The sequence below is a fragment of the Mastigoproctus giganteus genome, chromosome 10, assembly GCF_048544385.1.
Source record: "Mastigoproctus giganteus isolate SK-2022 chromosome 10, ASM4854438v1, whole genome shotgun sequence".
Taxonomy (NCBI): domain Eukaryota; kingdom Metazoa; phylum Arthropoda; class Arachnida; order Uropygi; family Thelyphonidae; genus Mastigoproctus; species Mastigoproctus giganteus.
In genome coordinates, this window is record NC_143584.1 from 90441857 (window position 1) to 90459372 (window position 17516).

The following is a 17516-nucleotide window of genomic DNA, read 5'->3' on the forward strand; positions in this document are numbered from 1 at the left end:
AAATAAATTTTTTTAAGAATATAAATTGATATTTGGCAAAATATAAATTGATCATAAGGCCATCAATGTGCTTAAGCACAAGGCCATCTGAAAACTTATATGAAAAACTAGAGAAAAGAAAAATGTGTGAATTAATTCTATTACATGAACTGGTAATAGTTTAGTTCTTTCTTGAGAGATGGGCATCCATAAGAAGAAAGCTAACCACAGTATCAGTGGCTGCTGATACATATTGTTAATGTAAACTGAAATAGCATTCAATGAGAATAATTGGCCTTCCAAACATAGTAATTTTTTTGAAGGTGGTCTGAAAACTTATTTCTTTGAATGAAAAACTGCAGCTGGAGAAAAGGAAAATGTGTGAATTAATTCAATTACATGAACTGGTAATAGTTTAGTTCTTTTTTGAGAGATAGTCATCCATAAGAAGAAAGCTAATCACAATATCAATAGCTGCTGATACATGTATTAATGTAAACTGAAATAGCATTCAATGAGAATAATTGATCTTCCAAAGATGGTTATTTTTTTTTTGTTAATTTCTGATGGTCTATGATATTTTTAATCAAAAATTATACAAATGACTGGTATGGCCTGATAATGGTAAATATAAAAGAAGCTAAAGGAGTATGAAGTATTATTATAATAAGAAACCATGGGTCTACAGCAGTATCCTCTCCTATGTCATTATATTTGTCCTGTTAAATGAGGAATTCTGAAGGTATCAGCATTGATCTATTTCATCACAGATCTAAAGTCATGTTGAAGAGGGGGGAAAAAAAAAGTAGTGAGTTAATGGTGTTATACTTACATACAGCGCAGAAAGGGGAACAATAGGAAATTTTGGAATTGGTGAAAGAAATGAAAGAGGTGAAAGACTTGTGGAATTTGCTGAATCTCAAGGATTGTCAGTAATGAACACTTTTTTCAAGAAAAGGGTGAACAGAAAGTGGACATGGAAGAGTCCAAATGGATTAACTACTAATGAAATCGACTTCATCCTCACTAACAGAAGATATATTGTGAATGATGTTACTGTCCTGAACAAGGTAAATGTTGGAAGTGATCACAGAATGGTAAGATGTACACTTGATATAGATGTAGGAAAGGAAAGGAAAAAACTGACTCGAGTAAATAATACAAAGGTCTTTGAGATAACAGAAGAGGAGAAAAAGCAGTATGTACTGGAACTTAAGAACAAGTATGAGCTTCTGCAGACTGCTGAGGACCAAGATATCGACGAGCAATATTACAACTTTTTGAAAGTGATAAAGCCCAAGAAACCTATAGGGAAAAAGAAATCCAAAGAAGAAAAAATTAGTCAAGAAACACTTGTCATGATGAACCGAAGACGACAAATGAAAAGCAAGAAAAACACTGACAGGGAGAAAATTGAGTATACTGAGTTATGCAAAGCCATTAGAAAGAGACTCAGAGAGGACATAAGAAGATTTAACACAAGAAAAGTAGAACAAGCATTAAGAGAAAACAAAGGAATTAAATCAGCAGCCATGAGCAGTAATACAGAAAGACAAATGATACTGAAACTGAAGAATAGCGATGGTGTACTTATAAACAGCAGAGAAGGCATAATTCAAATAGCAGAAGACTACTATAGAGAATTATACAAGGAGCAGGGGAATGATGCCAGCAGTGGGGAAGATGGATTGCAAAGTAGCAACACATACGACATACCCAATATTCTTCCTGATGAGGTAGAACATGCATTGAAGAAAATGAAGAATCAGAAAGCCCCGGGGGAAGATGAAGTTACTGTAGAGTTGTTAAAATTGGGAGGAAGAGACATAACACAAAAACTGGCAAGGCTCTTCACAAAGTGCATTAGAAAAGGTGTGATGCCTAAGCAGTGGAATAATGCAATCATAGTTTTGCTGCATAAGAAAGGAGATAAATCAGAAATTGGAAATTATAGACCAATTAGCTTGTTATCCCACATCTACAAGTTGTTCACAAGGGTCATTACTAACAGATTAGAAAGAATACTTGATGAGAATCAACCGAAAGAGCAAGCTGGCTTTAGGACAGGATTCTCAACTATGGATCACCTTCATGTAATATCACAGATAATGGAGAAAGCAAATGAATATAAAACACCATTATGCCTGGCATTTGTGGATTATGAAAAGGCATTTGACTCCATACAGCATAAGGCAATGTTTCGGGCACTGGAAAGACAAGGCATTGATACCCCATATATTATGATTTTGAAGAAAATATATGAGAGTGCTACCTCCTTTATTAGACTAGACAAAGACAGTAGGAAATTTAAAATTGAGAAAGGAGTTTGACAAGGAGACACAATATCTCCGAAGCTGTTTACTGCTGCCCTTGAGGAAGCTTTCAGAAGATTAGACTGGTCGCAGAAAGGAGTCAATGTGAACGGAGAGTACCTAAACCATTTACAATTTGCAGGTGACATTGTGGTCATAAGCCACGATCCCAAAGAATTAGATGAAAATCTTAATCAGTTATGCAGAGCTAGTAAGGATTTTGAACTAAAGTTGAATATGGCTAAAACAAAAGGAATGATGAACAAGTATGCCACAGAAAGGGAAATAATGATTGAAGGAGCAGTAATTGAAAAGGTGGAGTCATATACTTATCTGGGACAAGTCATTAGCTGTAACAATGATAAATGGCTGGAAGTCAAGAGAAGAATAAATTTTGGATGGATAGCATTCAGGAAATATAGTCACATACTGAAGAGCAATATCCCAGTTTGTCTGAAACGTAAAATAATGAATCAATATATAGTCCCCACCATGACTTATGGAAGTGAAACTTGGGCACTCACCAAAAGAATGGAAGAGAAGCTGAGAACTACACAGCGAAGAATGGAACGAATCATATTGGGAATCAGACTGTTAGATAAGAAGAGAAACACATGGATTAGGCAACAAACTCAAGTAAAGGACATTCTGATCAAAACTAAAGAACTAAAATGGTCTTGGGCAGGACACATAGCTCGAAGACATGATGACAGATGGACTAAGAAAATAACAGAATGGTATCCAAGAGGAGCTAGAAGAAAACCTGGAAGACAAAGGCGGAGATGGATAGATGAAATTCATGAGTTTCTGGGTAGTAAATGGATGGCCAGTGCTCAAAACAGAAGGAACTGGAAAGTTGCTGGAGAGGCCTTCATCCTGCAGTGGATTGAAAATGGCTGATGATGATGATGACTTACATATTAAATGGGGAACAGGATGATTAGATAATCAATAAATAAGTGCTATTCATAATATCTTGTCATTTTGCAATATAATGTATTTACCAATTACCAACGTGATACACCCTTACTAACACATCACTGAATCATCATTCAACCACCATATTTAACTGCATGAGAAATGTAGTTAAATTGCTGTTGGGCAGTTAAGTCTGTGAAATTGGAGAGCAAACCAAATGGTTGGTATTTGGGATTGAATTACAGAACCCAACATACACATAGATGACTTTCATCAACCGGTGAAATACCACCACTTTGCTTATTGGAGGCTTGAAGTGGTGAAACCCATGTTTAGTCTCTAGAGCAAAGTTTCCGGCACCCCCTCCCCCCATACTTCTCCTTCAACCCATGAACGGTACTAAGTACTATAGGTTTTGATATCTTTCGTGTTTGGGATTTTCATTAAAAAAAAAAAAAAAAACATAGATGTTCTTTTTTGCTAAATTATGATCTCCATAAATTTCACTACAAAAAAGTACACATTTGCTAAAGTGCAAAGAAACATTTTTATTTTTAATAATAAAATTAATAACTTTAAAAACTTTAAGGGGAGTTTAATGGCGCATAAGCTACTATGGCTATAATGCAAACTTTAAGGGGTGTGTTAGGGTAATTGATTATACAGTAATGTCAGAAGTGTTGTCAATAAAATGAGTGAATTCAAACTGCTCATTAGGACAAGTAACACTGACATAATAGGTCTTATGGAAGCCACTCAGAGATAGGGGATGATGAATTTCAGTACAGTATGTATAATGTATTTAGGAAGGGTGGGGAAGACAGAAGGGGTGATGGGGTCATGCTTCTTATCAAAAGGAGCCTGAACATGAAAAAAGCTTTCCCGGATTCGGACGTTTCGCATGCTAGTATAGAATCTGTATGGTGAGAGATAGTTGGAAGCAAAGGTAGTAGAAGTAGTCCATGTGATGCAAGAAAGCAAGCGTATGAGCTTATGCAGCATCAGCCAATAAAAATAAAAATTACACGACAATTTCCTCTAAATGTTTGTCCAGTTCCTCCTTAAATTTATTTAACCTACCAACTTCCACAATGACAGATGGAAATTTGTTCCAGCAATTAACCATCCGCTGGCTAAAGATAAATTTCCGCACATCTGTTCTACATCTGTCTTTCCTCAATTTGAATTTATCCCCCTTAGGTTCGTAATCTGAACAAGTGGAAGAATCCCATCAGAATTCAGCGTGCTCAACCCATTCAAGGCCTTATACACCTCAATCAGCTCACATCGCAGGTACCTAGTCTCCAGCTGCTGCAATATGCAGAACTTAAGCCTCTCTTGGTAAGAGGATCCCTTCATTCCCCTCACCAATCTTGTTGCCCTTCTCTGTACAGACTCAAGCATATCTACATCCTTCCTAAAATGAGGCCTTCACACCTGTACACAGTACTCAAGGCATGGCCTGACCATTGCCTTATAGAGAGGGACAATCTCCTTTTCCCTGCTAGCAAAATTCCTGTATATCATTGACAAAACCCCATGACATGCCCTAGCAGCCTGTCTGCATTGCTCAGAAAACTTCATATTTGACTGCACAATTACTCCCAGTTCTTTTTCATTTTTCTACCACCTTAAGTGTAGTACCACACAGTTGGTACATTTCTCTGGGGTTACTTCTACCCATATGCAGTACTTTGCATTTGTCAATGTTAAACTTCAGTTGCCACTTCTCAGCCCATCTGCCCAAATTTTCTAGATCCTGTTGCAGTATCACACTGCCATTACTGTCATTAACAACCCTGCCAACCTTTGTATCATCTGCAAACTTCGACACTAATTCTGATATACATTCATCAATATCATTGAGAAATACGCAAAATAACAGTGGACCCAACACCAAACCCTGTGGGACTCCACTAATAACATTAGTCCATGAAGAGCAACACCTACTGATTACCACCCTCTGTCTTCTCCCATCCTTTTATTCATTGTAGCAACTTACCCTTAATACCATTCTACTCCAATTTGTACAGTAATCTTCCATGTGCAACAGTGTCAAAAGCTTTCCTGAAATCCAAGTATATGATATCAAAATTATTTTTTGCATCCAGTTCCTTTGTAACCATATCATAATATCCAGTCAGATTTGTCAGACAAGACTTTCCCTTAACAAACCCATGCTGTGTCTGAATTATTGCTGCAGTCTTGTCTAGATGATCCTGCAATGCATCTTTAACCAGTGACTCCATTATTTTAGCCCGAACAGAAGTTAAACTAACTGGTCTGTAATTACTCGTGTCACCCTTCAATCCCCCTTTGTGAATTGGGGATACATTTGCACATCTCTGATCCGTGGGGACTTCCTCTGGGTCCAAGGATGTTCTCATAATTATGCTTAGTTGCTTCTTTGCCGCCTCCTTTAATATAACTGGATAGATCCTATCCACCTCAGGTGCCTTTCTTATGTTTAACTTCAACAATTTCTCCTCCACTTTTCTCTCAGTTATTACAAAATCATTAAGCACCCTGCTACAATTTGATAACCTTCTGGCATTTTCAATCCTTAACAACTCCTCATGTGTGAACATAGATGCAAAATACTCATTCGGTTTGTTTGCTATCTGAGGAGGATCATCAACATTCGAACCATCGATATCAAGTGGACCAATCAGATTCATCCCCTTCCTTTTAGAGTTTATATAAGTAAAGAAATCTTCGCTGTTTTTTTTTAGCATCCTTTGCCAGATTTCTCGTAATCTGCCTTCACCTGCCTAACCTCCTTTGTGACTTGATTACAGACTAGCTTATATCTGCTGTAGGCTTCTTTCTGTGTTGCCTGATAATTTATATGTATCCCATGCATTTTTCTTCTCTGCCACGAGTCTCATTAGTTCATTTGGTATGAAACTTTTAGTAGCTTCCACAATTAATTCCATGAATGCCTCCCAGTTAGAATTTGCTGTTGGTAACATCATCAGTTGATCCTACCATACAGAATTTAAAAACTGTCTGAGATATAATGAGAGTGGGAGTAATCTACACCGCAGGTGATTGTGAAGATTATGATGAGAGCCTCTACATGCAAATGGAATGTGGAAGTAAGCATGAATGTCTTATTATGGGTGATTTTAATTTGCCTCTAATTGACTAGAGCAAATGGGAAAGAAACTCCACATGGAGGACTATATTTTGAAATCAACTAAATGATTGCTATTTATATCAATATGTCAGAAAAGTACTAGGGAAAAGAATACTCTAGACCTCATCATCACCCATGAACCAGATTACATAATAGGGCTGACAGTACAGGAACCAGAACAGGAAGTGATAACGGAGTTCTATGGTAGACGATGAAGAGAGGGATAGGGGTATACGAGTATTTAAAGGCAAAGGAATGTGTTATAATTTCAGGAAAAGAAATTATTACAGATTTAGATGCTACATGGTCTCTATTAACTGGGTAGATATCTCACAGAGAGCAAGTACAATTGAATTATGGTATAGCTTTAAAACAATCATAGAAGCATTGAATGCACATATACCATTAAAAAAATACTCTAAGGAGGATTCCAAGTTGAGTAACGAAGTTACAGGATTATTTGAGCTCCACTACAGAAACGAGCTATCCGTTTCTGTAGTCATTTAATTTAATTATGGTTGATACATTGAAAGGGTTAGCCCTAGAAAAAGTCCCTTTCAAAGTATCTTATTGCCATAATTAACATTTTAATGGTATTTTATATATGTTTATAATTTATTGCTTATGTCATGGCATATATTGATTTTTTTCCAGATCACGTTGGGTATCCGCCATGGTTTTTGGTTTACCTGATAAGCTAGTATATCATATTTTACCTTTAAAAACTCTTACCACTATTAACTTAACTCATATTCATATATATTACAATAAAGAAATAGTTGAAAACAGTAGTGGGAAAAAAAAAAAAAAAAAGTAGTAAAAAAAAAAAAAAAAAAAGGTTGAAAATGATAGTAGAAAATTAAGAAATGAAGCAATCATCAGAGACAGCAATATGCACATTCCTCTACATGATGCCGAAATATAATATTAAATATAAAATCAAACTAATGCCAGTAGCATGGCAAAACTATTGAGCAAAAATAATAAATTAAACATAATTAAATCAACAGGGAGGGAGAAGAAAAGGTAACAACACTAAAAATTGTAGCAGAAACTCTCCAAACAATTTAGAAAATCCATTTAATTTTAGTGCCAATTACATAAAAATTTAATGGTATCCCTCCCCTCCTGTAAGGTGCCAGTTTCAAATTGCATGGAATATCGCAAATAGAGACTATACTAACTACAATAAAATAAAACCGAATTAACAAAAATAGACTGACCATTATGCCCCATATCGACAGAGGACCTCAAGGCCAATAATGGTCAGGGAATCACTACATTTCAATCATTAGACAAATCACCGCATCAGCGAACCGATCGAAGGATCAGTCTATCCAATCCCCTAATCGAACCACGAATGCAGAGGATTTGAATACCGGTGGTCCTTATGCAGCGAAAAATAAAAATATAGAACAGACTGGCACATCAGAGCAGAGCCACACCACTTACACAATGTAAGTTTCAGCTTATATAGACAAATAAATAAAGTACTATAGATGGCGGTATGGGCGCAGCATTAGCACATCAAACCCAATACTACTATTTGATTTACATATATTAGAATAATGAAATAGTTGAAAAAAGTAGTAAAAGAAGAGTTGAAAACGGTAGTAAAAAAAAAAAAAAAAAAAAAAAAAAGGTTTTTTATTTTTCGCTGCATAAGGACCACGGTTTTTCAAATCCTCTGAATTGGCAGTTCGATTGGGAGTTGGATGGTGGACTGATCCTTCGCTCGGTTTGTTGATGTGGCGATTTGTCTAATGATTGAAATGCAGTGATTCCCTGACTATTATTGGCCTTATGGTCCTCTGTCGATATGGGGCATAATGGTCAGTCTATTTTTGTTAATTTGCTTTTATTTTATTGTAGTTAGTGTAGTCTCTACTTGTGATATTTCACGCAATTTGGAACTGGCACCTTACAAGGGGAACACCGTTACATTTTTATGCAATTGGCCTTAAAATTAAATGGATTTTTATGATTCTTAATTGGATTTTCTAAATTATTTGGAGTTTCTGCTACAATTTTTGTCTTGTTACCTTTTCTTCTCCCTCCCTGTTGATTTAATTATGTTTAATTTATTATTTTCGCTCAACAATTTTGCCATGCTACTGGCATTAGTTTGATTTATTATTTAATATTAGTTATATTTCAGGCATCATGTAGAGGAATATGCATTTTGCTGCCTATGATGATTGCTTCATTTCTTAATTTTTTACTACCGTTTTCAACTATTTCATTATTCTAATATATGTAAATCAAATGGTAGTAGTGGGTTTGATGTGCTAAAGCTGCACTCATACTGCCATCTATAGTACTTTATTTGTCTATATAAGCTGGTTAAACTTAAACTGTGTCAGTGGTGTAGCTCTGCTCTGGAGTGCTAGTCTGTTCTATATTTTTATTTTTCGCTGCATAAGGACCACCATTATTCAAATCCTCCGCATTGGTGGTTCGATTGGGGAACTGGATGGTGGACTAATCCTTCGATCGGTTTGCCGATTTGTCTAATGATTGAAATGTAGTGATTCCCTGACCATTATTGGCCTTGAGGTCCTCTGTCGATATGGAGCATAATGGTCAGTCTATTTTATTTATTTTTTATTTTTTTATCTATTTGTGATATTTCATGCAATTTGGAACCTTTTTTTTTTTTTTTTTTTTTGGGTAGTTGTTGGCGCATCTGCTTCTGTGGCCATAATGCACCTGCCAAGGTTTCTTTGCAGTACTTTGATCCAAGCCCGAGGCGGGATTCGAGCCCGCGACCTTTGGGTTGCCAGGTAGGCACTTCCACCTGGCTAGCTCAGTCGGCGCAATTTGGAATTGGCACCTTGGGGGGGGGGGTTACATTTTTATGTAATTGGCACTAAAATTAAATGGATTTTCTAAATTATTTTGAGTTTCTGCTACAATTTTTAGTCTTGTTACCTTTTCTTCTCCCTCCCTGTTCATTTAATTATTATGTTTAATTTATTATTTTCACTCAATAGTTTTCCGTGCTACTGGCATTTGTTTGATTTTATATTTAATATTAGTTATATATATATATATAAAAATAAATAAATAGGTTCAATGTAACTCTATAAAGGTGATGTTTAAAGAGTTACATATGAAAAAGGTATATAGTTGATGAAATGGTTTCAGTGAATGCAAAATTAATAAATAGGTATGACAAATGCACCTAAAAGCACAAAGCAGCATTAAAGGATGCAAGAGTAAATATAAGTAGTATTAAGATATTGAATTAAATATGCATAAATGGATGTGATAGTTATACAAACTGCTAGCAACTAGCAGGGTGAGGAAAGGTGAAAGAATGTTAAAATTCTAGAGGTTATGATAAATTGAGAAAAATTTTGGGCTGAATTACCAAGCCAATATAAAGTGGGGGAACTGTAAAGGAAAATTAGTACATCAAAATAATAATATAATGCAAATAAAATGGAAATAACAATAAAAATTAAAATGTTATAGCTGTTATCTGGTATGGGGGGAATGTATTTAGAAAATGGTCGAATATAGTTAATGCAAATATGCATGATCTGATGTCAGCAGAAATAATTATTGATACATGATCAGGTATTTCATCAGAGGACTACACCTGACCATATATCAGGAACTGCATTTCTATACTTGTTCATAGTATTAGAAGAAAAGTGAATGGCCAAAACACGTCATGATAAAGAAATTAGCACTTTCTAATACAGTATGGACAAGGTAGTCCCAACGTAGTGTAAATTATTGAAGTATAAATAATTTAGTTAAAATAGAAAAATGTTAAATGATTACAGGCAGTTCCTGCTTTATGAGTTCCCGGGTTTACAAGTTTTTTTTTTTTTTTTTTTTCAAGTATCAACAAAATTTAAAATATGAACATTAATTGCAAAAAATGAATGTTAAACATTCATAAATACTGCATTTCAAACCATGCATGTAGCTATACAATACTGTACAGTGTACTCCACTTTACAATATTAATCCATTCCAGAGACACCATCGTATCATGAAAATATCGTAATGTGAACCCAATAACACAGTGTTTCTTGATAATTTGTTCCACGACCTCGGAAGTTGAAATTTTCGCTATATAACTCTCTAAAAGGTCGTTTTTATAGTGTAAATTGTATTGGTTACCAATTCAGATCATGAAAATGCACAACACTTTCACTGTTATCATATGTTCATATAAGAACCAATTTTAAACTGCTTTGTGATATTTTTCTAAAGCACATTTCTGGAGGTCATGACTATAAAACAATAAAAACAATTTTCACTTTCCGGTTTATTGGGCTTTTCTATTACTGCAAGCAATCAAACAGGTAGTAAACTCCATGTTATTGCACTTGCTATAGTACTGATTGCTGGAATTGTGTCGTTTTTTACATTATTATGGTGAAATGTGTTTCCCCTTTACTGAAATCTTCAATCGTATAAAAAACGTAAATAAAATTTCAGAACCTTCTCTTCATTCCTTTGTTTTTTTTAAAGCTTCATAAACTTGTTACTCCGCAAAAATCATGTTAGTTGCAATTTGTGCATTCCGTTAAAAAATGCTTATGCATGCTATTGAAATTTATAAAGAAAAGAGAAGATTATCTTGGAAACAAACCTCTTGAAGCATTTATGAAGAAGACAACTCCTTGTGCAACAAACTAACGAGTGCCGAGCCAACAATGAGTGATCAACGAGTGTGCATTTAGTCAATGATGAATAAACAATCTTTAACATTTGTAAGTCATAAATAATTTCTTTATTATTATAAATGCTTTATTTTACAGGCTACGTTTTCATTTCTTTGGATAAATCAATCATTGTTTAAACAAACTAATTAGCCAACTAATTTCATTGTTGAGAATGTAACCCCTATTTTTAACATTATGTCTATGGGAAATAAATTCCTGCTTTAGGAGTTTTCGCTTTACGAGTGCACACTAGGAACGAAGTAACTCGTAAATTCAGGAACTACCTGTATGTAGAATTTATTGTAGGATTTAATTTTGTGTAGATAGGAAATCAATTTCGAACAAGCAGATGGTATAAGGATTAAGTATTAAATTGAGGAAGGGGAAGGGAAAAAGGTGTATTTTAAATAAATAATGAAGAAAAATAGTGACAGAAGTAGGATAGTAGAAACGTTCATTTCTCTCTTGTATTGCACTAATAGTTCAACGAACGGGAAGAAATTAGAAATAGACAGCGGAAAGATAAAAAGCAGAGAAAAGGTAATTAAAAGACACTAAGGTTGCTGGGGTTATGTGGTCCAACCTTATAGTAAGGGCTTTGGCATTAGTATGCGTTAGTATAAAAGGAAGCTAATACCAAAAGCTTGTATAGAAATATATGTGTTGAACATGCCGATAAAACGAATTTAAAAATGAAACCGAAAGTAAAATAAGAAAGTGAACATGTACGATACCTGGATTATTACAAGTAATGTGAAGTGAAAAACTAGTCTGGCAGGGAGATGAAGTGCATCAATTCAGCAGAGTAGCTAAATGCAAGCAGGTTTCAACCAAATGAACAATATATTACACAACAGAACAATTTATAGCAGTGAAGCAGACTTAATAGTAAGCAGCGTGAAAATTCAAAAAGGTGAGAACATAGTGACCTCTACAGTCGTGTTTAGAATACAAGTGCATGGAGAGAGTTTATAATAAGTGTTGGAAAAAGTGATTGGAATGGTATAGCTTTAAATATAATAAAGTCACACATAATTAAACATTACCATTAATGTTGTGTCTATTGAATGCATAGACCAAAAGATGGGATTATGTAATAATAAGCTATATATTTAATGTATCAGATAAAGAAAATACAAATCATAAATATTTATTATTATTTATTAAAATATTAATTAAAAGGATTTTCATGCAGATATATCCAAAGGAAAATAAGTGGTTTAAGTCCATGGAAAAGTAACATGGTGACTTGAGATCCTAAAATTGGGACGACCTTGTCCATACTGTATTAGAAAGTGCTAATTTCTTTATCATGACTTGTTTTGGCCATTCATTTTCTTCTACTACTATGGACAAGTATAGAACGCAGTTCCTGATACATGGTCAGGTGTTAGTCCTCTGATGAAATACCTGATCATGTATCAATGATTATATCTGCTGACATCAGATCATGCATAAATTGCATTACCTATAATCGACCATTTTCTAAATATGTTCCCCCCATATCTGATGACAGCTATAACATTTTTATTTTTATTTGCATTATATTATTATTTTGATGTACTAATTTTCCTTTACAGTTCCCCCACTTTATATTGGCTTGGTAATTCAGCCCAAACTTTTTCTTAATTTATCATAACCTCTAGGATTTTAACATTCTTTCACCTTTCATAAATCTACTACACTTCTTTTTCTACTTTCCTCACCCTGATAGTTGCTAGCACTTTGTATAACTATCACATCCATTTATGCATATTTAATTCAATATATTAATACAACTTTTATATATATAGCAATACCCCGCATACCACTGATAATTGGTACCGAAACCTGTTCCATGTTATGTGAAACAGTGCTGATTGAGGTATAATTATAATGAGTTAATTGAATGCATACCAGAAACAGTCTATAAATGAATTATAATAAATCTATAAACAATTTGCACTTAATAGCTAATTAAAAGGATTTGAAATAAAAAAAATATTGCAAAAATTTTCTTAACTAAAAGGTAACATCATGAGAGAAGAGAAAAAAGCTTTATTGTTTATTCAGGTATTTCAATAATGACGTCTGGTGAAGTCATCTTTTTCTTGGCATACAAGTCTTTGTACCATCGAATCCCATCTTGTAAAATTTGCCGTATCTTGATGCTATGTTCAACATTCGGATCTCCATTCATAATTGCATCAAAGGCCATGTCAATCCCCCAAAAAATTTTCTCCAATTCTTCTGTTGAAATTTCTTTTGGTGCCACTTTGAATTGTTTTCCTTTCTTCGTAGGCACTTTGCTTGTCAATTTCAAGGAGAGTTGCATCATCTGTCATTTGCATGCGAGTCAATGCAGTCATGTACATTGGCAGTGTCAAAATTTTCAAATCCCAAGTCTTTTCCGATCTTCACAACGGCAATTGTCTGAACTTGTGATTCAAAACCAGTGAAATCATTTACCAAATAGAGCAAAACGTGCTGCCAAACAGAATACATGTTGTTGGGAGTTATTTCTAGCCAAGATGCAGATATATATTTTCGATAGTATTTAAAGGGATAAAAATAAATTGCAAAATGAATATATATATATATATATATATATATATATATATTAAAATAATTTTCCTCCTAATGATATTTATTCAGCCAATGGGAGAAGAGAGATGCAGGTTATGTGAAAATACATAACAAATACAAAAATAGGTAACAGTTTGTTTTACTGTGGTAAAACAAACTTCTGTTTAAGTGTGGTCACATGCTACATTTATCTAACATGACCACGTGGTACGATTCTTGATTTCCATATGTAACTATTTATTTAAATAAACTAAATGCAACAAGGCATAACATTTTAAGAGTTTAAGATTCTATATCTATATAACATCGGTGTAGATACACCATAGGCAACTCTTAAAGAAAAACTACAATCGCATTGTGAAAGGCACCCACCAATCAAAAGGCAACTAGCTTTGAAATGGTGCCGCCTGGGTGGTGGTGCCCACCAAGAATAAGTGACAATAGTCTTCTCTATTAGTGAAGCGTTACTTATTCAAGGTAGTGCAATACATGGTAGCATGTTGTGAAGGATGAGCACAATATGAGATACTGATGAAATGATGCTTTTCACACTATGATCGTAGTTTTTCTTTAAGAGTTGTCTATAGTGTATCTACACTGATATTATATAGAGATAGTAATGTATTTATGTATTCATAGCTGAGGAAGAGACACATACAAAGTGGAAAGCTTCTGTAAGTATTTTATTTTATCAAAAGAAGCGAGCACAGTGAGCAGGAGGCCAAGCCCCCTAGTATATATTAAAATATAATCATAGCATGTTTATCTATAAGGTATGCATTTAAACATTAGCTTACCTAACATTTTTCAATCTGGATTTCTGTTTGGATATTCTATTAGACATTAAATGATTTTGATTACTTCAAGAAAGATACTGTTACCCTCTTCAGAAATGTGAGTCAAAGTTTTGTTCATAACAATGGCCCCTGCTATCTAAACTTGGCTGCCAAGAGCATTTCCAAAGCTTCACCAGAAAGAGATCTGAACTCAGTTTTTCTTTTTCTAACCTGGCTGAATATCCTTTCATACTCAGCACTGCCTTCAGGAATTGTTAAAATTCCAAGCATGAGCAGAGATAATTTGTTATATTTCAAGCTTCCTTGTGCACTTCTCAGTTCCCCAATCAAGGACCACTGTTTTTCAATTCTTTTCTTTCATAAAATGTCTGGTAAGTTTTCACACTGAAACTGACAGAAGTGATTCTCAAAATATCTACCGTTCGTGTATTTCTTTATCTTTCATGACATCAAGAAATATTTGAAAACTTATAAAAAATTACAAATTTGAAAATGATGCACTCCCAACTGAAGAAATTTTTGCTACCTCAGCATTTATAAGAACATAATTTTTCAATGGGAACTCTTGCACATGTAGCCATAAATTCACTGATCAGTGAATGTAGCCATTCACTGATTAAAAGAATAAAATCTCCTTTTGTTTTTAGACACTCTACAATATTGGCAGTGGAAATATATGTTTATGATTAACTCAGAATCATCCTTCTGGTTTAGTCTGCTATGGTAATTAATTTCCAGAATGGAAGTGGAAGAATTGAAAACTGTTGGTAAAATAAATTTGTACATAACATTCTTCAACATATCTAGGGCAGCAACCTCGGTACATGGATGTGAGATACACTGGATTGAAGAGCTGTCTGGATTTTCAAATGTTAGCATAACATTTAAATGAAACAAACAAATTCCTTTATTCATGTTAGAAGCAAGAAACCTGAAAAGACTTTCTACAGGAGTGTGGATAATGTGCCTAACATTATCAGCTTGCTTGGCCTGTTTAGGATTTCTTTTACCATAAGTTTGTAATTCAGAGGTTCTTTTTTTGAATTCATCAATTTGTCTCTTTAATAACTTTTCGATTATAAATTGGATTTGAATAGAAGTCAGTGGCACTCACTGGTGATCATTTATACACCTTTGCAGAATTACCGAATTGTACTTTTCAATTTGGTAATTCTACAAAGTGCTCATATTTCTTTTCTCACCACTTCTAACCTCTTCTTAAAACAGAACTGTCGAAATCTATTTACTAGCCTAGTTCTACCAGTATAGTTATATATTTAACCAAAGATAGGCAATATGCATGCACATGCTTAAATCTTACGTTTGTGGCATGCATTAGTCTAATTTCCTAAACTTATATTTCCTTTTAGCACTTCTTTTTAGATAGTAGTAAATTTCTACCAAGTATTCATCCACTTTCACAGAAAGGCATGCAGCTTCCTTTCCAGCATACAAATTAGTAAGATGACAAAGACAGCGTGTTACCACCAAGTGCTCAATTTTCTCTTTTAATACCATGCTACTCCAGTTTTTAGGTACATTATCAACACCTGAGTTTTTTTTTTTGAAGGAATCTCACAAGCATTCAAGTTGTTCAGAAGAGTCACCTTCCAATATTGGCAATGAGAGCAAGCTGCTTTCAATTTGACGATTATTTTTTATTTTTTTTATTATTATTATTATAAAAGGTAACCATAGTGTATGTATAGCTTGGAATAACTTTGATTACTGCCATCTGCAGCAAATGAAAACAACACATTTTTCAGAGCCATCACTACTTCTTTCTTATCCATGCAGTTTCACTAACAATGCCTCCTTTTTTTGTTCTTCCACATCTATATTTTTTTTGCTATTTCACTATGAAACCATATTTCTGAACAATATACCTGCATAATCAGCACAACTTGAGGAAGACTGTTCTATTTTTTTTTTTAGGAGCATTAGCAACTAAGGCCATATTGCTCCGGGAATATGCGGCGGTCGTTCCCTGACCTTTCCGCATCCTCCGTATTTGGTGGTGACAGGCTCGAACCCAGGTCTAATCGAGAAGCGTGTGCTACGCACTGGACTGTTCTATGCGAAAAGATGCAGATATACAATTGGCACATATGACATCATCAATGAAATTCAAAATGTATTTTTGCATTTCTTTCTATACCCTTCATGCTGTTGTCACACTTATTTGTTTGCTTATGTCTGATTACATCGTGTTTCCTGTTCTTGAAATTAAAATATCACATTTACATGTACACAAGGCAAATGTGTTACCTTTTTCCCATTTTACAAAACATTGGAAATCTTGCATATTTGTCTTCTAAAATTTTGTTGTATTTCTTTGGCATCTTGCTGAAAGAAATTGTTAATTAGCTTTGCATCACATAAATTCAATTAAATATTGCACATTACAGCAAATAATTGTACTTTTTCTATTTTTTCGTTAATTCCTATTCGTTAATGGAAATAGGAAGATATTTGAAAAATTAAAATCCAATTTTAATCTAATTTTATTATTATTATTATTATTATTTGCAAAAAGAAAAAGACTAAAGTGGTTTATTTTGAATTTAGCACGATTTGGTAACTTTCCGCCATTGTTATACGATACAACGTGTGGTAGTGTAAGGTTTAACGAAAAACTAGAGAGCATAAGGTTTAACAGAAAACTAGATAGCAACTACAGGGAGTAATACTCTTGATCTGATTATCAGTAGTGATTCTTCATACATTAAGAATCTGCAGGTAAAGGAACCACTAGGTGGCAGTGATCACAGTGTGCTGAACTGGGATTTACTCAGAGGTAACTACCATCAAGGGTAAAGGGAAGGGTTTTTTGCTTTCGTAAAGGTGACTACGGTTATCTGAGACAGTATTTAAATTCTGTACTGTGGAACCAACTTATGATGTTACCAACAGCAAATTCAAAATGGAAAGCATTCAAAGAATTAATCTTGGAAGCTACTAGGCTTTTCATACCAACAAAGAAATATTGTTCACGATTTAGGCCTAAATGGATGTCAGATGAACTAATTAGATATGTGACAGAGAAGAAAAATACATGGGATACATATAAATTAACATGTGACACAGAAGCCTGTGATAGATATAAGCTGGTCTGTAACCA

General features: G+C 34.2%; 1 protein-coding gene across 2 annotated transcripts in view; it reads right to left on the minus strand.

The window, feature by feature from the left end:
• The window catches only part of sd (TEA domain transcription factor 1 homolog scalloped), a 551305-nt gene that overhangs the window by 35794 nt on the left and 497995 nt on the right, over positions 1 to 17516 (minus strand). The gene's annotated exons all lie outside the window — the stretch shown is intronic.